Source organism: Sminthopsis crassicaudata, chromosome 5 (genome assembly GCF_048593235.1).
Source record: "Sminthopsis crassicaudata isolate SCR6 chromosome 5, ASM4859323v1, whole genome shotgun sequence".
NCBI classification, from domain to species: domain Eukaryota; kingdom Metazoa; phylum Chordata; class Mammalia; order Dasyuromorphia; family Dasyuridae; genus Sminthopsis; species Sminthopsis crassicaudata.
This window is the reverse complement of record NC_133621.1, coordinates 274,385,977-274,409,139: the sequence shown is the minus strand read 5'-3', so window position 1 is coordinate 274,409,139 and position 23,163 is coordinate 274,385,977. Positions and strand designations below refer to the sequence as shown.

General features: G+C 34.8%; 1 long non-coding RNA gene across 1 annotated transcript in view; it reads left to right on the top strand.

Moving 5' to 3' along the window:
- Window positions 1–14,608, top strand: part of LOC141544683 (uncharacterized) — a 285,498-nt gene extending 270,890 nt beyond the window's left edge. Inside the window, exon 6 of the long non-coding RNA XR_012482757.1 lies at window positions 13,243–14,608. This is a non-coding gene — a long non-coding RNA (uncharacterized LOC141544683). The remainder of the gene's footprint in view (window positions 1–13,242) is intronic.
- The last annotated feature ends 8,555 nt before the right edge of the window (window positions 14,609–23,163 follow it).

Genomic DNA, 23,163 nt, shown 5'->3' with positions numbered 1-23,163 from the left:
TTTTTTCTTTCTTCTCTCCCCCCCCCAATGGTAATTTATTTTTCCAATATATGTAAATATAATTTTCATTTCTATAAGATTTTGAATTCCAAAATTTTCCCCTCCTTCCCTTCCTTTTTCCTCTCCAAGACAGCAAATAATCTGAGACAAGATATATATATATATATATATATATATATTTACATACTTCAATTGAGTCTCCATAGTTCTTGCTTTGGATGTGAATGGCAGTTTCCATTACAAGTTTTTTGGAATTATCTTGGATTGTATTGTTAAGTCTATTTAAGAACTAAGTCTATCATAGTTGTTCATCACACAATGTTACTGTTACTGTATACAATGTTCTCCTGGTTCTGCTCACTTCACTTAGGATCAATTCATGTAAATTTTCCCAAGTGTTTCTGAAATCAGCCTAAACAATAGGATTCCACTGCATTCATACACACAACTTGTTCAGCCATTTTCCAATTCATGGGCAATTTAATTTCCAATTCTTTGCCACCAAAAAAAAGTTACTATAACTAGTTTTGTGCATGCGGGTCTTTTCCTCTTGTTTTACAGATCCAATAATGTTTTTCCTGGATCAAAGGGTATGCACAGTTTTATAGCTATATAGGGGGCAGCTAGGTGGTGCAGTGGATAGAGCACCAGCCCTGAAATAAGGAGGACCTGAATTCAAATCTGACCTCAGACACTTAACACTTTCTGGCTGTGTGACTCTGGGCAAGTCACTTAACCTCAATTGCCTCAGCATAAAAAAAACAAAACAAAACAAATGGGTATAGGAGGTCTTTTTTTCCTAAGAGATAAATACTTCAAGGTGGATTGATTTTTTCATTATGGATAATCCCTCTACTGATAAAATCATTATCTTTCCTCTCATTAGTAGACAGAATTTGAGAATTGCTGTGGGAAGGGAGGGAGGAAGGGAGAGAAGGAAAGAGACAGAAACAGAGACAGAGGAGTGGAAAGAGTCAGATACAGATATAGAGACAGGCAGAGATAGACCAAGGGAGATAAAGATACAGAAACAGAGACAGAGACAGAGATGGAGAGATAGAGACAGAAAGACAGAAACAGAAAGTATTGGGGAGAGAAAGAGAGAGAAGTGAGATGGGAGGGAGAGAGAGAGAACACACAGAGAGATATAGATATGGAGAAGGAGATAGAGAGACACAGAATCAGAAGCAGAGATGGAGAAATAGAAACAGAAACGCAGAGACAGAAGGTCTTTCCATCAAAAGAGACAGAGTGATGGAACACAGACAGAGAGAGACAGAAAGAGAGAAAGGAATACAAGAAGAGAGACAGAGGCTGTCTGGCTCTTTCTGAACTCGGATAACTTAATTGTTATAGGCCAAATATCCCTTGCTCATCCTGGACTTAAAACCTTTTTAGTTTGGTGGGGTACTGCAAAAATTTGTGTTCCAGTGGGTGGAATCACCTCCCCACCCTGATGAGGCAGTAGCTCTTTGATGGAGAGAATTAAATCTTTTATCTTGTAGTAGCAGCAGTTGTGACAGTAAATGCCCTCAAAGCCCAATCCATCAACCAAGTTATCAAGGATGAGGATGCAGTGGCAGTGTAAAGGAATACCAGCCAAGGAGATATGTCTTGGGGACTTAGGATAGGCTGCAGGATACTATGATAACTGTGAAGGGTTGGTGGTAGGAACCCCACAAAGCCAGTAGATTAGTGTTATCACTGATTGTTTTTGTACCCTGACCACTGAGTCTCAGAAATCAATAGGGTTGCTGACTGATCCTTCTCAGAACCATGATAATCAGCCAAACACAAAAGTCAGCAAAGTAACAACAGCAGTGATCCTTCATGTTCTGGTAACACGAGAAGATAAGATGCAAGGGAACTAATCAGTAACTGCAATACCTTACTTGTTGGAAATGCCTCAATACAGATGACACTGTCCACCAAAGTGGTCAAACCACAAGTATACATGAAATAGAAGATAGGAGTACTGTCAAATAATCAAATTTGAAAGAAGCCTCACCAGTCACAGGCAAGGGTTTTATTTTGCAATTGGAAGCAAAAATAAAAAAGAAAGTTAAGGCGATAGGAGTATAAGCAGCACAAAACAAGCAAACAAGTAAATAAGTAAGTAAGCAAGTACATAATTAAATATTTAAACAAATAAATAAATTGCCTCCAATCAAAAATTTTATCACAGGGACTTGAGAAGCAATGAATTCAGAGAAAAAAGAGAGAGCTGTTGAAGCAAGAGAAAATGGAAAATTTTTGATCATCTCTAGAGTCATAAAAAGAACAACACAACAAAAATGCAAGCAGGATCCAGTGAGAAACCAAAAGTTTATGCACCATTAACATAAGCAATGACAGACAATTATATCCAGAAAAGTGATTGGCATTCCAGGTCCTCTCTAAAATTGGGAAGTGGTAGGCCTTGATAAGTTTCATAATTATTGGTTCAAATAATTGCATGGATTATTCACACTTTACCATTTTATTTCAGATATAAGCCTGATATTGATCCCACCTTTCTTAATAGAAAGCATCACATATTTACCATCAAAAGATGATAGCAACTCTTTCATGAGCAACATCAACATGAACTCAACCAATAATATATAGACAAAGCATTGAACAAATGGCTGAGTCATACAGATTTGTTTGTGGAAACAGGCTTGATGATAGTAATTCAGAATTGGATCATTGCTGCCAGGAATTTTAGAAGGGTTTTCCTGACAAAACATCGACTCATTTATTGATGTAGAATATACAAATAAATAGTAGGATAAGCTACTGTTCTTTTCTTATGTGGACACTCCATTTACTGAAAGGGGCCAGAAAAGGACATCTGTGTGAGAAAAATAAACAAATTTTTGAGGAGAAAAAAAAAAAAAAAGTAAGGACCTAGGAAAAGACCTAATTTATAAACTAACTGTTTTTAGGACTTTGAAAATTCTAATTGATAAACTCTGAATCAATGAAGTATTTAGTAACTCTGGAACAAGTATATGTATTTGTATTATACTTAATAGAAATATGATTTGGGATTTTTAACCTAAGAAAGAGCTAGATCTTTATGCACAAGAATTTCCTGGTTTGAGGCAGGAGAAACATGAAAAGTCAAGGACTTAGAATGAACAAACTGATAAAAAAAATTGTCTGTAGAAATCAGGACAAGAGAAGAACACAAAAACCAAAGAAAATAAGAAGTGAGCTGAGACCAGCTGTCTAAAGAGAAAAGCAACTAGGTGGGTAGAGTGCTCGACCTGAAATCAGGAAGACCTTTAATTCCAGATGTAAATCCAATCTCAGATACTAGCTGTATGAGCTTGAGAAAGACATTTAATTACTACCTGCCTCAGTTGCCCCATCTGTAAAACTGGGATAATAATAGCCCCTGATTCTCAGGGTTACAGTGAGGATAAAATAAAGTACTTTGCAATCCTAAAAATGCTGTAGATTACAGTATTAGTTTTTCATTGTTATTAATAGCATCATTATACCAATGGTTGATACAGGGTACTGATCTGAATGGAAGAAAGCTCTGGTGCTAGTGGCTGATCAGAGAAAGCAAAATGTTCTTCTATATTCCCCCAGTACTGAAGCTACCCCCAGGAACGTGAGAGTGAGTTGTAATTTAGTGGCAGCCCCTTTGGGGAATATCTCTGGACTTCCAAGATAAGAGGAAATGAAATGAGTAACAAGAGGAGAAGTGAGTCAATGACTACACCCTATAGGATGCACTAGAGGGGTGATTACTCTCTGTGCTCTATCAAAAACCATGCAACAATTGATTGAATTGTAGAAAGTTTTAGAACCTACTGAATATTTAACAAGATAAAACCTTATGGCTAGAATTAAAAACCAGGAATTCATTCTCTTGAGAAATCCCTATACTATGGATGCAGATCTCAAAATATTCTAGAGAACTCAAGCAATATCTGTATTTAAACATTATAATCCAGCATTATCACAGACCAGAATGTTGCTCACAATGTCATGTCATAATGCCTTGACATAGCATTAATAAAAACTTAAGAACAAAATCTTAAATAAATATCTATTCCAAATACTCAAAGCTTTTAAAATATAGAGACTTGCAGAGGAGATCAAAATTATATGGGTAAAGGTTGAGGTAGGTAAGTAAATAGATAGTGACCTTGTTGGCCAGTCTGCTACTAGAGCTGTAGTAAAGGAGTTTCCTATAAGACTACAAAAGATGGATTTTACATATTTTTTGAATTACAAAAAGTGGTAACTGTATAATTATTCATAGGACATTGAATAGAAAAGAATATTGGCAGGAACGTGACTTGTCTCAGAATAATTTCTGGGTAAAACCCAGCCATTGAAGAAGATCAGGGAAATATCAGTCTAAAGATGGAAAATATCTCCGAGTCTATCTATTCTGGAGAGGAAGGATGAGTTGAGCAAGGTCACATCAGTAATAAGTAGCAGAGGCAGGATTTAAATCATCATTCCTCTGAATACAGTAAGTTTTCTTTGCCATGTACTGTCCTGCTTCCCACTTAATGAAATAACAATAATAATCTCACATTTACATGACAACTTAATATTTAAAAAATATTTTATCTGCATTACCAAGGCAAGTTACTTCACTCTCATTTCTTCTTCTGTATGTTAACTAAACCCTCAAAGCCTATTGGAAAGAGCTTCTACCAATGAGGGGAGAGTCCAATACCAATGGTTGCATATAAATTGGGCACAACAATAGCACCTAAGTGTTTCCAAAACCTTAAGATATATTTATGTTAGCTATTGTTATTTCATATTTCACTTGATAATTGAACAAGGTACAGAAAGAAAAGGTGCTTTCCTCTATATAAATTGCTTATCTCTCTGTCTAGTTCTCTTATTTCTGTGTGCAGTGACAGGTTGGCTAAAGGAAGTGAAAGAAAGGAAATGAACCAAGTATAGCACTGATTATGAGTTGTCAAATAACTGGTTGGATGAAGGTAGTTTGTTTGTTTGGGGTTTTTTGTAGTTTGTTTTTTAAAATTTAGTTGATGGATATGTCTGACCTTGCATAGCTAGCAGAACCCAATCTATTATCTAGAGAGTACATTTATTTCTTGAGAGCCCTAAATCAAGCTCACAATGAACCCTTACTTTTCCCCATCGAAAACATCATATTTTTATTTCCCAGGCAGGTTGGATGAATCTGAACTTGGTAAAAAGTCAACAGTGGGAGGGAGATGCTGGACTCATGCATTCAAATGTAGAGTAATAAAGTTCAAATCTGTCTGCAGAAATATCTCAGGGCTAGTTCACTTTTGGGGCAAAGCTGTATAATTTATTTCCAAATGTTCTCAGTCATGGTGACCTCTGCAGGCAGGTAGCTTTCAATACAGAAGATGAAAGGAGGGCTAGTAGGATGTTGAAAGGGTGCCATCTAGTGACCAGCCAGTGCCAAAATCTTCTACTATCTTCTCAGGGAACTTTCTGATATTATCCTCCAGTTCATAATTTATTCCTACTTTCCTTGGGCGGCATGATCTGTCAAGATATCTTGCTCATATGGGAGCTTTCAAAACATAGGGCTTTCAGCTACATTCTATCCATCTTGTATTCTTCTTTTATTTATATTTTTCTCTTTATATATCCAGTGCTTAGCATCTAGGAAGAACTTTTAAAAAACTTGATTGGTTAATGGAGACAATATATTTTTAAAAGTGGAATTTTATTGATATCTTTTATTTTTCTATCATCTATAGTTCTCCATATATCTCCTTTTCTCCCTTCCCAGAAAATTAAAATAATAGCAAATTTAAAAACTAAAGAGGAAGAGATGAAAGAAAAATTCAGATAAAGCAAGCAACCTATCAAATAAAACATCTTATGCTTTATGAAGTACCTCCCATTTTTTGCAAAGGAAGAAGGATGTCTTCGAGGAGCTCTTCTTTTTGGCCAAGCTTATGTGGATCTGTATTTTATTCAAGTGAATAAAAATGAATGTAAAAGAAAATTGAACAACAAATGTTTATATATAATTCACATGGAATATATGTATGTATGTATACATACAGGTTCAGTTTTTAGTAATTCTTTGTTCTTGATTTAAAAAATAATTAAAAAAATATTTTCTCTGAACATGATCAACTATATGGAAATATTTATTCCAGTATTCTTTCTAAAAACACAATACACATATATGAACATGCTGACATATATGATATAGAGGCATGTATATATACATATATATATACATACACATGCAATACGTACATATCTATATAAGTTTATGTGTATAAACATATAAGATGTTCCAAAAGTCTTGATACACTTTTAAGCTATTAGAACAGAACACTTTTAAAAAAGACTTTTGAAATATCCTGCCTATATATTTATGTTTCTACATTTACATAAAGTATATTTATGCAATCATGTCTATACATATATACATACATATATATATATATGCATGTGTCAATATACAAGCATATAGGTCAATTTTTCTTTGGTATACATTTGTGTGTATATATCACTTAAGGTGAAAAGCATATTATGTTCCATTTAGTCAGCCAATATATATTTATTAAGTACTTACTAAGTTCCGCTGAGGATATAAAAAGAAGCAAAAGACAAATCCTTCAAAAAATCCAAGTCAAAAGAACAATAAGCAATAAACACGCACGACCAACTTCTCAGACCTAACTTCTCTAGGCTTCAATTATCTTATCTGTAAAATGAGGAAATTGGACTATTGGAATTATCAAATTCACTGTTTCGTGGGGCCCCAAACCTCTTCAGACAGCCTGAACCAGATTAGGATGAAATTGGGTCATCTGGAAGAACAAAAGGTCAAGAATATCAAAGGAATTAATGAAAGAAAAATACAAAGATTGGTAGCTTACCACTACCAAACCTAAAATTATATTATAAAGCAGCAGCAATCAAAACCATTTGATACTGGCTTAGAAACAGAGTAGTGGATCAGTGGAATAGATTAGATAAGGCACAATAATCAAAGATTATAGCAATCTAGTATTTGATGAACCCCCAAACTCCAGCTTCTACAATAACAACATACTATTTGACAAAAATTGCTGGGAAAACAGGAAACTAATATGTCAGAAACTGGGCATAGACCTCTATCTCATACTCCATACCAAAATAAGGTCAGAATGTGTACATGATTTGAGCATAAAGGATGACACCATAAACAAATTAGGAGAACAAGGAATAATTTACCTATCAGATCTTTGAAAAAGGGAGGAATTTATCACTAAAGAAAAGCCAATGAACATTATGAAAGGCAAAATGGACAACTTTGACTACATTAAATTAAAACGTTTTTGCACAAACAAAACCAACAGAAAACAAGATTAAAGAGAAAATACAAATCTGGGGGAAAATCTTTATAGTCAGTATTTCTGATAAAGATCTCATTTCTAAAATATACAAAGAACTATGTCAAATTTATAAGAATACAAATTATTATCCAATTGATAAGTGGCCAAAGGATATGAACAATTTTCAGATGATGAAATTAAAGCCATCTATAGTTACAGGAAAAATGCTCTGAATCACTATTGATTAAGGAAATGCAAATTAAAACAACTCTGAGGTACCATCTCATACCTCACAGATTGGTTAAGATGACAGGAAAGGACAGTGATAAATGCTGAAGGGAATGTGGGAAAAACTGATATACTGACACATTGTTAGTGGAGTTGTGAAGTGATCCAACCATTTTGGAGAGCAATCTGGAACTATGCCCAAAGATCTATAAAACTGTGACTCAGCAGTGCCATTACTAGGTCTTCATCCCAAGGAAATCATAAAAAGGGAAAGGGACCCACATGTGCAAAAATGTTTATAGCAGCTCTTTTTGTGGTAGCAAAGAACTGGAAAATGAGTAGATGCCCATCAACGTTTGAATGGTTGAACAAGTTGTGGTATGTGAAGGTAATGGAATATTATTGTTCTCTAAAAATGATGAACAAGATGATTGTAGAAAGGCCTGGGAAGATTTACATGAACTGATGCTGAGGAAACCAAGCAGAACCAGGAATACATTGTACACAATAACAGCAAGAAGGTGCAATGATCAACTATGAAAGGCTTGGTGCTTCTCAGCGGTTAGTGATCCAAAACAGTCCCAATGGATTTTGGACAGAAAATGCCATCTGCATCCAGAAAAAGAACTAATGATACTGAATGTAAATCAACATATGCTGTGTTCACTTCTTTTTTCTATTTTTTAAGTCTCTTCCATATTTTTTCCCAGTTCTGATTTTTTTTATCCTAACATGATTCATAAAACAATGTATATTAGAAATTTTCAAAATTGGAAAATTTGATTTAAAAAAAGGTGAAAATTATACATATATATTGTATCTAGGTTATTCTGTAACACATGTAAAATGTATGGGATTCCCTGCCATCGGGGGGAGGGAGTAAAGAGAGGGAGGGGAAAATTTGGAAAAATGAATACAAGGGATAATGTTATTTTAAAAAATTACTCATACATATATACTGTCAAAAATTTATAATTATAAAAATTAATTAAAAAAATAAAATAAATAAACTGGAAAAAAAGGCGAAATTGGGAATTTTAACAAAATACATAAAAATATAATACAACATAGATAATGTTATTTTGTCATCTTCTAAGTCAATATGAAGGTCATAGGTCTCCAGTTACATTTTAACTTGATCACACCGGGCTTTAAAAAGATCTAACTCTAAATCTATGATTCGATGAAGTATAGGTGTATATATATTCAGAATATAAAGAAAATAAACACAAGATATATAAATATATATGTATATATACATACATATACACACAATGTATATGTGTATATTTATGTAGATATGAATGTATATCCATCTATATATCTATGTTTACATATATATATATATGTATGTATGTATAGCATCTACCTCTATCAATATACAACTAAGTAGCACAGTGGATATAATGTTGGGCCTGGAATCAGGAAGACTCATTTTGCTGAGTCCAGATCTGTTCTTAGATATCAGTTGTTTGACTCTGGGCACTTAAGCTCTTTTGCTTCAGTTTCTTTAATTGTACAAATGAGCTGGTGAAGGAATTGGCAAACCACTTTAGTATATTTGTCCACAAAACCTCAAATAGGGTCAGGAAAAATTGGATACAACTTAAATGACTGAACAACAGATGATAAATAGGTAGATAAATAGTATGTGTGTATATACATATATAATATACATACACATATATTATAAAATTAAATATAATCAGAATATCAAGGAATTAAAGGTATAAATATATACACATGTGTAAATAGATCTTTATACATATATATATGTATATATATATACATATATATGTATACACATACATACATATACATGTACACACACCACACACACACACACACACACACACCGATAAGCTTTACCTGGAGAGAACTATTTCTGGGAAGAAATTACTAAATTCTGTATTCATAGTTTTAAGGTCAAAGTTTTGTCCATATTTCTCTAGAGAAAGGCTTAAATTAATTATTTTCAAGCTTTCAGAAACAAAAATGAAAAGCTTTTCTCCTAACAGCTGAGATTAGGCTGCCATCTGTATATCATGCTTAGAATTGCACTGAAAAAATTTGGCCAATTTGACCAGTTCTTTTCCTTCCATGGCTAGCCAATGGTCTTATCCATCTTGTGAGTAGTCTAAGATGAAGTGACAGGCACATAGAAGTCACACTTGTGAAAGATAGTGCTGATAAGGCACATCTTTCAGAGCTCCAGGGAAATAAAAGAGGTAGTTGATGGTCCTTTCCTGATTTGAAGATTTTAAATAATTTGCTCAAATGAACAAAGTCATAATAAGAATTGAGAATAAGTTTTTCTTCACACTAAGATGCTCTGATTCAGGGAATTTTTCTTGGCTGCCCTGATTCCTTGGATTTGCTCTCCCGCCTCATTCCAACCACTTCCTTCTCTGGCTTCCTTTAAACCTCAGTTAAAATTCCATTTTCTATAAGGAAGTAATCCCCCTTAGTGTTAGTGGTTTCTGTGTGCTGATCATCTCCTGTTTATTCTTTATATAATTGTCTGAATTCAGTTTAAGGTTTTTACATGGTCTCCCCATTAAACTAATAAAAATAAAAAATAAAAACAATGTAACAATAACAACAGTTACCATTTTAGAGTACAAAGTATAAAGATTGTCTAATCTGGCTTCAAATTCTGGCTACCATTTATGATTAATGTGATCTTGGATAAGTCATTTTTACTATTTCTCATCTGTAAAACCAATGAGTTGAATTAGCTGACCCCGGTGTCCCCCACCCAGGTTTTTTTGTTTTTTTGTTTTTTTTTTTTTTAATATCTCTGACCCATTTAGAGTCTGGAGCCATCCCAGGCAAAGTTCTAAATCCAGAAGACCTTTAGCTGAGAGAAAGGAAGATACTGACAATTAGGCAATGAGAACCAAGATGCTAGGAGAAATTAGAGCTAGAAAAATTCAGAACAATGTAGTGGACTAAATGTCAAACAACTAAACCACAAGAATACAATGCCCCGCACACAGTGAGCTTGTAATAAAAAATCTTGGAGATCATTTGCTTGCTGAATAGAGCCTAAGTCAATGCAGTGGACATTCCCAAGGCCCAGCTCTCCTCCATGCAGGCTTATGAATCTTGAGCCTCAGACAAGCTAGTCTATTTAATCCTGGGCTCCCTAGGATGTTTGTACATCTTTATCATGTCACTGACACTGCCAATTGCCAGATACTTCTTCTCAAGGAATTTTTCTCTCCTTCCTCATGCCAATTTTTAATTCAATGTAATACAAAGTTTTTTAAAGTGGAATAGAAAGCAGTCCCTAGTCAGATGTTTGAACTATATGAAATAATACCCTCATAGACTGTGTGTGTGTTTTTTTTGTTTGTTGAAGCCCCAAGTCTCTGGAGGTGGGGTTCTTAAGCCAGTTTTCTATTTTCATTTCTAGAGGCTAAGTCAGGGTATTTGGGAAGAGGAAATCTATTCTGACTATCTGAACACCTCTAAGCTAAACTCATTCTCTTCATTCATCTTTCTTGTTTTTCTTATCAGCAAAGGGGGTAATAATAGATCATGTGACTATCAAGTTGGCAAAATAAGTTTCTGTTGTTAATAGGATCAGTCTTCTTTGGCTCAGAAGTCATTTGTCCCTTAAAAGGGGATACCACTCCACAGTGATGCTTAAATCTGGCACAATACATGCAGGGGAAAAGTTATAGTTTTGTCTCCTATCTTCAGGGTTAGATGGGAAACAGGCCATAAAGATTCTAGAAAAAGACAATTAGAGTGAAAATAGTGGAAAAGATATCAAATGGACACACGAGTGACTTCAGATCTATTTTGCATCTTTTCTCTATTGATGATACTTGACAGAGAGAGGGGGGAAGGAAGGAAGGAAGGAAGGAAGGAAGGAAGGAAGAAAGAAAGAAAGAAAGAAAGAAAGAAAGAAAGAAAGAAAGAAAGAAAGAAAGAAAGAAAGAAAGAAAGAAAGAAAGAAAGAAAGAAAGAAAGAAAGAAAGAAAGAAAGAAAGAAAGAAAGGAGGAAGGGGGGGGGGAGGAAAAAGAACAATTCTCCCTATCAACGTACCTATGAATTTATCAACATACTCTTTCCTTAGTCAGATATAATGCTATGTCTACCTCCTTAAAATGAACCTTTAGGGGTAGCTCTCAATTTAAAAATGACATCAGTCCACTTGATTTTGGCCTTCCCTGCTCCCCTCCCTCACAGGCAGTTCCTAGAAACTTGGAAGGAAGAATGAATTCCTTTTCAAGTCTCAGACAACCAGTGCCAGGGTCATGTATAAAAAATTCCAAGAGTTGGGAGCAACTAGGTGGTGCAGTGGATAGAGCACCCGCCCTGAAGTTAAGAGGACCTGAGTTCAACTCTGGCCTCAGACACTTAACACACCTTAGCTTTGTGACCCTGGGCAAGTCACTTAACCCCAATTGCCTCAAAAAAAAAAAAAAAAAGTTGCAAGAATCTCAAGGAATCACTTAACTACTCTGGATGGGGTTAGGGTACAATGAGTGGCTTTGTCCTGAATTCTTACTACTAAGGTAAATTCTTTGTCTCTGTACACAACCTAAGATCACATTAACTCTCTTTCCCCCCATTCTATCTAGTCGATCTGCAATTTTCCCATACAATTCTCTTACAAGCTGGTTTCTGTCCTGCTCCTGTTACCCCGGTCTGCTCTCTAAGAGGTCATCAGTGACCTCCTAATAACTCAAATCCAGAGGTTTGCTTTTAGGCAACAGCCTTCTTGACCTCTGTAACATTTGAGATTAGCTCATCCAAGAATAAACAACCCTTTTCTTGCATTATTCCATTAGGGATAAGAGATCATCACTACATAAACAACCCTTTTCTTGCATTATTCCATTAGGGATAAGAGATCATCACTACATCAGCATATGGAATCAGCAAGGGATTGCCAAACATCAAATTTAACTGCAAATTTTACTTGAATCTCCTAAGAGCCCTGTGATAAAGCATTACAGTTCACAAAGATAGAACTTCCAGATTTTCCTCATTGTCTTCAGTCTTCCCAAATGGATCCTAAGACAATGATTTTTACAGTGAAAAGTGAAAAGAAGTCCTTCACTGGCAATCCTTCTCAAATCAAGCAATATCCCAGCCTAGGCCACCATGCTATTGACACAAAAATAAGGCTGTTAATCAAGGGAGGTTATTAAGAGAAATAAACATTCCAAAGTACTCTTTCGAGGGTGGGAGCTCTCAAAAGCTGTCCCAATATGGCTCAGTGGATCTTTTGAAGGCAGGCACTGAGGCATGACCATAGAAATAAAGTCTCACTTGGGTGACACCATTTCTCCCCAGTCATTATGGCCCTTGATGTCTGCACATATAAGCTGTTGTTATTGTTTATTTTAAATGGTTCAGAACTGAGTCTTGAATGGCCTAATTCATTCATTTTTTATCTTCCACGATAACCAAATATTTGACTCAATACTAAAAATCAATCAATCAATCAATAAAATAAAATGTTTTTACTTGAGTCTATGGCTCTAATATTAGCTCACATTTTATATACTTACATGTCCTTTAATAATGATTTAGACTTTAAAAATAATCTTCTAAAATATTCTTCCAGATCTAAATCTGAAATCCATTCTAACCAATGTTATGGTTTACAGGGTACTTTTCAAAAGTGATTTTTATTTGAATTTCAAAATAGCTCTATGGGCTGTCAAGGCAAATATCATTTTCTCTATTTTACAGATGGAGAAACTGAAGCTAGAAGAAATAAAGACATTTACTAAAGACCAAAGTTGCTTGCAATGGACCCCGGAGCCAGGACATATAGAACCACAAATGAATCTGGACTGCCTCTTTTTGCAGTGGGGAGGCTTGTTCTTTTATCACAACCCATAAATTAGGAGTCCTTTGGGTAGAATAATAATATGTTAGCTATATTTGATCTTTAGGAGGAAGGAAAAAGAACTCAGTTTAAGGCAAATTTCTGAAGTAAGAAAAATGTGACCCCTCTCTCCCAACTTCCAAAAGTCTAATAACCTCTCTCTGTTTTACTACCTGGCTATTAATCAAAGTTAACCTACTTTGCCCTTGATATCCTACAATATCACAAGTTCCAAAATTCTCTCCTAATGAATTTCTTTTCTCAAAAGAATATGATTAAATGAATACATACTAACGTATGAGTGACCTATAACTTCTACACCATTACTTAAGGGTGTTCAGTTTAAAAACCCATGTCAATAGCTAAAGAGGGTTCTGATTGATAGCTGAGAGAAATTTGGGGAAGAGGGGGAGAGGATGATATGGCTCTATATTCCTTTGTACCTGTTACCTCTGGAGAAATTCTCTTCTGCTGGACAAAGACTCCTGGGAAATCAGAAATGAATATTTAGAAATTTTTTTATCTTCAGGGATATTTTTCTCTGGGATGTTTATCAGTCATTATCTCTAGATGTCAGAATCATTCCATGAATATGGATGCTTGCACCTGGGAAACACTCAAAACTTGAAGGCTTACCTTGGTGATCTACCTTCAAACTGGTCTCAGTCTAGAAAAATCTAAACAGGATAATGAACTGCATTGAATATAATTTTTCAAAACCAAACTTATGATTGCATCAGTATAGATATATCCTAAAAGGGATTTCTTCTATCCATGTAGATGAGTACATGCTCTGTAACTTATACTCTTAAGGGGCACTCAGATGTTAATTGATATGTCCAGAATGTGTGAGAACAGCTTTCTATCCATTACCCCACACTGCCTCTATTACTATGAAATTTAACAGAGATAATCAGGATCCTTACTTAGATTTTTTAAAAATCAACTCCAAAAAAAAAAAAGCACATTTGATCCCCAAACAGCTCTGCAAGGATCCCCATTTTACAGAATTTAATTGACTTACCCAGAGTCACATAGTTAATGAATGTCTGAGGTTGTATTTGACTCCAACTGTTCCATTGCCTTGTGTGTACTTATATCAATAAATATTTGTTAAATTGAGTCAACCAGCACTCACCTTTGACTGGCCTACTTATACTTAATTTCAATTCATGAAACATTCACAAACTACAATTATCCCTTCTACATTGCAGGGCTTAGAAATTATAGCACCCTTGAGATATGGAAAATCTGCACAAATTTTATTGGCTCTCCCTTAGCCAGAGAAGAAGTCTGATTTTTTTTCTTTTCCTTTTAAAGGATGTTTACAGTACTTTATTTTAAAATTTGGGTTAAATATTTGATCATAGACTTTGTCATCTGCTAACCTTCAAGTATCATCTGCCAAATTCCCATTTAATTTTTGTGTCAACCTGTGATATATGGAAACCAAGGATGGGGAAAGTTATGATATAGAAGGAGAGCTCTACACCATCCATTGTATACCCTCTCTGTAGCTGAGGATATGTCATATGGAGACTAATTTAAAAAACTGGAGATATTTAGGGTGGAGAAGAGAAAATAGAGGTGAGTGACATATCCCTTGTCTTCAAGTATTTACAAGTCTATTATTCATAGGAGAGGGATTAGGTTTATTTTGCTTAGCCCAAGAAATAACAGCAGTCAGAAAACTACAGATAGCCAGATTTTGGGCTTGATATCAAGGATTACTCAATAATTAAATCCATTCCAAAGTGCTTGTGGATATTGTCCAGTGGACAACCATTTGCAGGGATGTTGTTGAGGGAATTACTTAGTCTTGGACTAGATGAATTCTGAGGACCCTTTCAGCTTTATGGTTCTAAAACATGCTGATGGGGAGGCATGGTCTGCCAGTAGTTGATTTAAAAACTATCTGGGTGCTTCAGTAATTGATTGTGAACTCTGTATGAATCAGCAGTGAGATGTGATAGTTCAAAATAGCTAAGGTACACTGAAATTCCATTAATAGGATGTAATGTTCAGAAAAAAAAAAAGATGATGAAAGACTGAATGCTGCTGGGACTAGAATCAGGGAGACTCATCTTCTTGAATTGTAGTCTGACCTCAGACACTCACTAGCTCTGTGACCCTGAACAAGTCTCTTTACCTTGCTTGCCTCAGTTTTCTCATCTATAAGAATGATTTGGAGCAGAGAGTACTTTGGAAACTGAATGTAGATCAGAGAATAGTATTTCATCTTTTGTTTGTTTGTTTTCTTTTTTTTTCCTCATGATGTATTCTTTTTTGGTCTGATTTTTCTCATCCAACATGACAAATATGGAAATACATTTAAAAGAATTGTACATGCTTGATCTATATTGGATTGCTTGCTGTCTTGGGGAAGGGAAAGGGAAGGGAAGGAGGGAGAAAAAAATGAAATATCAGATCTTACAAAAATGAATGTTGGGAACTATATGTGTATTTGGAAAAATAAAATGCTAATTGACGGGAAAAAAAGACACAATGCAAAGACATGGAGATGGTAGATTGAATGTTGCATATAAAGAATAAGGCAAATAGTCCAGTTTGGTTGCATGAAAGGGAATGATATAAAACAAACTTAGAAAGTTAGAATGGAGTCATATTTTGAAGGATTTCATATATCATTTATCTCTAACATTCATTTTAGCATCCATCCATACTGATCCTTTGGTTCTCTGGCATAACATTTGTTGTTGTTCAATTGCTTCAATCATGTTGGATTCTTTGTGACTCTATTTGGCATTTTCTTGACCATTTCCTTCACCAGCTCCTTTTTTTTCCCCTTTTTTTTAAGATGACAAAACTGAGGCAAAAATAGTTAAGTGACGAATACAGCTAATAAGTGACTAAGGTTGGATTTGAACTTAGGTTTTCCCAACTCTAAGCTCTCTCTACTGTATCTTTTAGCTGTCACTAACTTTCAAGCTAGGTTTAATTAAGTTCCCTAGTTTAACTTTTCTTTGGTATTTCAACATGGGAATTGTGCTGAAGTTAAATTCAAAATATTTTGGTTTCCTATAAGCCCCTTGGTAGCTTATGGAAGTAGTCACCAGATGGCTCTCTGGCATCAATGGGTGGTCAGAACTATAGCAACATTCCATTTTCATCAAAAACTTTACCTTTTTTCTTGACTGATGAAAACATTTTTTTGGCAGATGCTTTTGCTTCCATTTGGAAAACTGCCCTTGAGATGAAACAAGCCATCTTTCCAAACTCAATACATTCACAAATGACCTTATTATCTTCTCTCAAAAATTCTTTATCCTACTTTCATAATTCCAGGAGAAGAGGGAAAGGAGAAAAAAAAAGGTTTTTTTTCCAGCATCACAAGACCTGAGGTTAAAGGTTAAAACCTGGAGAATCAGTGTAGCATCATGGAAAAGATACAGATTTTGGAGATGAAGAACCTGGGTTCAAATCTCACCCCCTGTCACTTGCTATCTGTGTAACCTCATTTAAAGTTTCTGGTTCTTGGTTTCTCCCCTGCAAAACAGGGGGAAGGATTGTATTAAGTGACTTTAAATTCTCTTCCATCTCAAAATGTATGATTCTCGGAATCAATGTGTCTTCAATGTGTCTTTTAGTCTACTTTTCAAAAATCGGATTCAATAAAGTTTAAGTACCTATTAGAATATCAGCTGTTATTTCCAAAGCATTGTAAAATACACAAAGCTGATCTTATTTATTCCTTAAAAATTAGTTTAGAGGCAGCTAGATAGATGGCATTGCAGTGGATAGAACAGCAGCCCTGACATCAGGAGGACCTGAGTTCAAATCTCAGACACAACACTTACTGTGTGATCCTGGGCAAGTCACTAAACCTTAATTGCTTCAGCAAAATAAATCCACAAAAAACTGTATCCCTATTTCAGAGGAGTGAAGGGGCTAGGATCACAATTTTCTTGGCATTTTCTTTTTTTTTTTTTTTTAGCTCATTTTTTATAGATGAGGAAACTGAGGCAAACAAGATCAAATGACTTGCCCTGGAATCTTACAGCTAAATTAGAGTTTGAGGCGAGATTTGAACTCAGGAAGAAGAGCCTTCCTAACTCTGATTTTCTTGCTGTGTACTATGGCATCACCTAGTGACCATAGAAGAACAGCCTGAATCCTAGAGTTGACATTTACTGAGCTGTGTGTTCTGGGAGGAGGAACAAGAGATCTAGGTCAGACTTTTTTGGTTTAGATCATCTCTAGTTCATTGGATTATAGTTTTATATCTGAAAAGGATCTCAAAGGTCACCTAATCCAACCTCTTTATTCAACAGAGAAGAAAACTCCAGTGCACAGAAGTTGGATGACTTAAAGATTACACAGCTAGTAACAGAGATGGGATGTGAACCTATCTGCTCTGGCTCAAATCTAGTGCTCTTTCACTATCCAATGCTGTCCAACTGTGATTTTCCCCTTAATAATAGATTTTTAAAATTCCCTTATGATATGTGACCCCCAAGTGGAATGTCTTGTGCATTGCAATTTGGTGCACATGATGAACAATGGGCTCTTTCCATCTAACCCGTATTTGGACTTCATATATATATATATTCTTCCTCTTATTAAAATATGAGCTTTTTGAGAGCAGGCACTGTTTTATTTTTGTCTCTGTCTCTCCAGAACTTAGTGCAGTGTTTGTCACATATTAAATACTTGATAAATGCTTTAAAAAAATTCATTGTATATATTTATTCATTCATCTTTTTTTTTCTATTTCCACTTGAATTTCCTTAATTCAGACCCATAATGTTTTTTTTTTAATTATAGCTGTTGGGTCTAGGTTTTGCCAATCTCTTTTGACTTGTTTTATATATTAGTAAAAATTAATTTTTGTTTCCTCAATAGTATTTTATTTTCCCCAATACATGTAAAAATAGTTTCCAATATTCATTTTTTTAAGATTTTGGGGTCCAAATTTTTCACCCTTCTTCCATACCTCTACCCTCCCCAAGGCCGCAAGCAATCTGCTTTTATATTCTCTTAAGCATATTTCCATATTTGTCATATTGTGCAAGAAAAATCAGACCAAAAGAAAAAAAAACACGAGAAGGAAAAAGCAAAAAGTAAACAAACACACAAAGGTGAAAATATTATGCCTCAATTCACATTCACTTTCCCTAGTTTTCTCTCTGGGTGTGGATGGCACTTTTCACATTGCTGAGAAGAGTCCAATTTCCTTCATGTAGACTTCTTGCCAAATGTGTAATTTTTCTCAGAACTCATCTTATACTAGTTACTACAGAGAGTAGAGAATTATGCTGTGGTAGTATATTATACAAAAGTAATAAATATTTTGCATAGCTAGAAAAGAAGGTGGGCCAATCATATGAGGGGTCTATTCAAAAAGCTCAAGGATTCCATTGATTATTCAGGTTGTGTCAAGAGACAGGAGAAAGCTCCCCAGGTCCTTGAATGGAGCTTCTTTGGAGGCAATGAAGGAAATGAGTAAAATGTTATGAGAAGATGAGCATCATTTAGGGTTAGCACAGAGCAAGGGAATGAATAAATGACTAAATGAATAAAAAGCATTTATTAAGTGCTCACAAGGTGCCAAACATTGTCTTTCAAGCTGGTTCTTAATAGAAGTTGAAAGGATCTTGAAATAGGAATAATAGGAAGTTGAAAGCACATAGAAAAACAAGACCAACCTTGTTTAAAATGGCATAATGCTCTCACTGGGTAAGAGGGATAGAACAGATGGGGAAGTTCTGAGGGTAGAATAATGAAATAAATATCAAAGTACAGTAGTCTTTAGATAAATCATAAAGAGTGATTATATCAATAGATGGATCTATTATAGGAAGGTAGACGTCTTGATAGATAGAGAACTGGGCTTATTAGGGATTATTTAATCTGAAATTCCCAATCTGTTAAATGAGGATAGTAATAGTCTTGATAGATATGTAATACAGATACTAGATATATAATATAGATGATATAATAAATAATAATAGGGTGGTTGTGAGAATCAAGTGAAATATATCAATCAATCAGCCCTATGTGGCAGGGAGCATATTAAGCCACAGGGATATTAAAAAAACCCTGCCCTCATGGAGCTCCTAATATAACACGTTAAGTTTTGAAGTGCTATATAAATATGAGTTAATATGATTATTGCATCTTCCCTACCAACAGACTATCACCTTGCTTTTGTGTGCCCAGCACCTTCCACAGCTTCTCACCCATGGTAATTGCTTAACAAATGCTTGTTAGATTGTATGAACTGGTAGATAAACTTTCCTTATTGTCAAAAACCATTGGACCTTACAGGCCTGAGTCCATGCCAAGAGGCTGTCAACATTCCTTAGTGGCCCTGTGGAATGTGGGTATTGGGTTCAGATCTGCTGGGTCAGGTGTGCTTTCGAAGGTATACTTTTTAAGGATGCTGATGAGTTTATTCTTGATTTATTCACAATAGCTAATTCAACAGCTAATCACAGGCTTTGCAGTGCACATGGAGAGGCTTCGGGTCATTTTCATGAGAAACAAAACCCGTTAAAACCAGGAATTATGGCCAAATCAGGAATTTGTTTTGCTTAACTTTCTACATTTTTTTTTTTTTTTAACAAAGGCTTTCTTTTTTCTTTCATGTGGGAGGCTGGGAAGTGGAAATGGAACAAAGGAAATAAATGATTGTTAACTGAAAAAATCAGTTTAAAATTTATTTTAAATCTCTGAATTATGAAGCTTCAATCTTCACTTTTCTCTGAACATACTGGTTACAGCTTGTCTTTCTATTAAGAACTAAATTCTTCTGAAACAGACTAAAGGAAGCCTGCTTCTCACAATGCAGAGATAGAGATCTTTACATTGTGGATTCACAGCCAGTGATTCCAAAGGTGAAATTGTCCTTAGGCTGAAGGGATGAGGGGTGGAGGGGGTGAGGAACATGCTGACTTTGGCCACTAGGTGTCCTCATTGTGCAGACGATGGGGATGTCTGTCAAAAGGCATTATGGGGCCGCCCTCTTCAAATTTAACTGAGCCTTAAATTTTTTTTCACCATGTTGTTTTATCAGTAATAGCTTTCTTCTTGAGAATGATTATTTTTAGAATTAGGGGTTCTATGTTGAGCAGAAATAGATGGGGGACAATCAAAGATGCAGGGAAACAGGCAAAGATGAATTTATTGAGCATTTACTATATATGTGCTGAGAGCTGTAATAGTGGAGAAAGAACTACAAAAATGAATGCTTTAAAAAAAACAAATAAATAAAAATAAAAAATAAAAGAGAATGCTTTTAATTCAATGTAGAATTCAAGGACCTGGGATTGAATCCCAGTCATATAACTTGCTACCTGCTGTAAAGTATATGCTCCTCTCATCTGTAAAGTGGATCTAAATTGGAGTATCTTCAAGTTCCTCTCCTGCTCATAGCTCAGTGTTAAGAATAATAGCTAATTACTATTAGTACTTGGATTAATACTCTACTACTGTGGAGATTATTGCTACTAGTATTATATATGTGTATATAATATATATGAGTACTTTAATATCTCATATTGGCACTTTGAGGAAATTATCATTGCTGTCCCCATTTTACAGAGAGGAAAACTGACTGTCAGATGGGTAAGTAATTTGTCAAGCTCTGAGATGGAGTTTTAACACAGCCCTCTTTAACCCTAAGCCTACCCCAGATACTCTACTTTCGGTAGAGTGATGCTTCTTCTGGTCAATCCAAGCCTGTACCATATCGTCTCATTAAGAGAATTATAATCTATGGTTCCAAATGGAAGATGGAGCATTATAGACATGCTATTTTTATGTATAAATATAAACTTAAGAAGCCACACAGCTGTGCATGGGAGTGGGGAATTATTCTGTAGGCACTTAGCCACTTCGTTCTGAATGCCCATCACTGATTTCCAGATGTTCACACCCAATGTAAACTCCTCAAGAGATGGTGTGACGTTGCCTGGTAGGGCAATATTTCCACATGGTAACAGATTTGTTTTGTTTTGTCCCTTGTGTGGATCTGTTTATTCTAGAAGAAACAGAAGGAAGAGAAAGATCATCCAGATACATAATACAGAGACAAAAGCTTACAAAATGTATTCTAGAAGCTGGGCATCTGGTGGGCTACAGATATCTCTAGTGAATAGATCAGGAATTGAAACCATAGAGAGATGAATTATCTTCTGAGCATACTAGTTGGATCAGACTATTGAAAGAGGGAAAAAATGATGGAATAACTCTCATATGATTGCTAGATCATCAGATGTAACAGCATGAATGGTATGGGTGTCATTGCCAGCCACTAATGACTTCTAATACTTTCCACAAAGCAATAATAAATCAATTTATTATTGTGGTTCTGTTTAGTTTTCTATTGTTAAGATAGTACTTTAATAAGAACTTGTGCTTTGATCATCACTATTATCAATCAATAAATCAACAATTAAATATTTATCATGTGTCAGGTACTATGTTAGTATTTGGAAGATAAAAATTTTTAAAAATAGTTCATGTCCTCAAGGAGTTTACAATCTATCAGAGAAACAGCACGGACAAATATTGGTATATACAGAATAAATCTGAGGAATTGAATTTGTGTAATCTAGATTCATAGTATGAAATGGAAGAGGTAAAAATCAAGTATATGGTTTAGTAGGAAAGAACATTGGAGGTGGAAGCCAGAGGACATTGGTTTAAATCTTGGCTTTGCTTTATATGACACATGTATTCTTGGACAACTATGATGTGTCTCATTTCCTCCTTTGTGAAATGGGGATCTTCAAGTTCTCTTTCAGATGTGGAGCCCATGAATGTGAGATCTAAACCTATTTTCATTTGCAACTGGCTTTACAACAACTGACTTACTTTTAGTGACACACAAGATAGCTGTCAAGTATAAAATAAATGACTCTATATAAAGTTTGCAAAACTTAGAACATTATATAAATGTTCAATCACATTACTACTATGACTACTACTATTACTACTATGATCACTATTGTTGTTACCATTATTATTACTATTACTGTTACTATTAGTATTTGTATTACTATCTACTATCATGTACATATCATATTACTGTTACTACTGCTACTATTATTACTGTCACTACTACTGCTACTACTAACTTTGACTATTACTATCATTATTACTACTACTTCTATGAAGATTATTACTACTATTATTTCTATTACCACTGTTACCATTATTGCTGTCACTACTACTACAACTATCACTACTTTGACTAATACTCTCATTACTATTACTACTATGGAAATTATTACTACTAGTATTACTACCTCTACTACTGCTACTATTACTACTTTGACTAATACTCTCATTACTTCTATTTTTACTACTATGGACATTATTACTACTGCTATTAGCATTACTCAGTACTACCATAACTACTGTTATCATCAATACTAATAGTACTACTATCCCTATTACTACAATTACTACTGCTTTTGCTGCTGCTGCTACTACTACTACTACAACTATTACTACAAGACTAGTTACTATTACTGCTGCTATTGTTGCTATTATTGTTACTACTACTACTATTACTATTACTAACTACTGTTTCTTCTACTACTATTATTATTTCTATTATAACTACTCTTATTGCTATTTCTTTCTTATTACTTCTGCCATGTGCTGTTATTGCTACTATTTCTATTACTATAATCTATTACTACTATTACTATTACTAACTACTGTTTTCTTCTACTACTATTACTATTTCTATTATAACTACTCTTATTGCTATTTCTTCTTATTACTTCTGCCATTGCTGTTATTGCTACTAT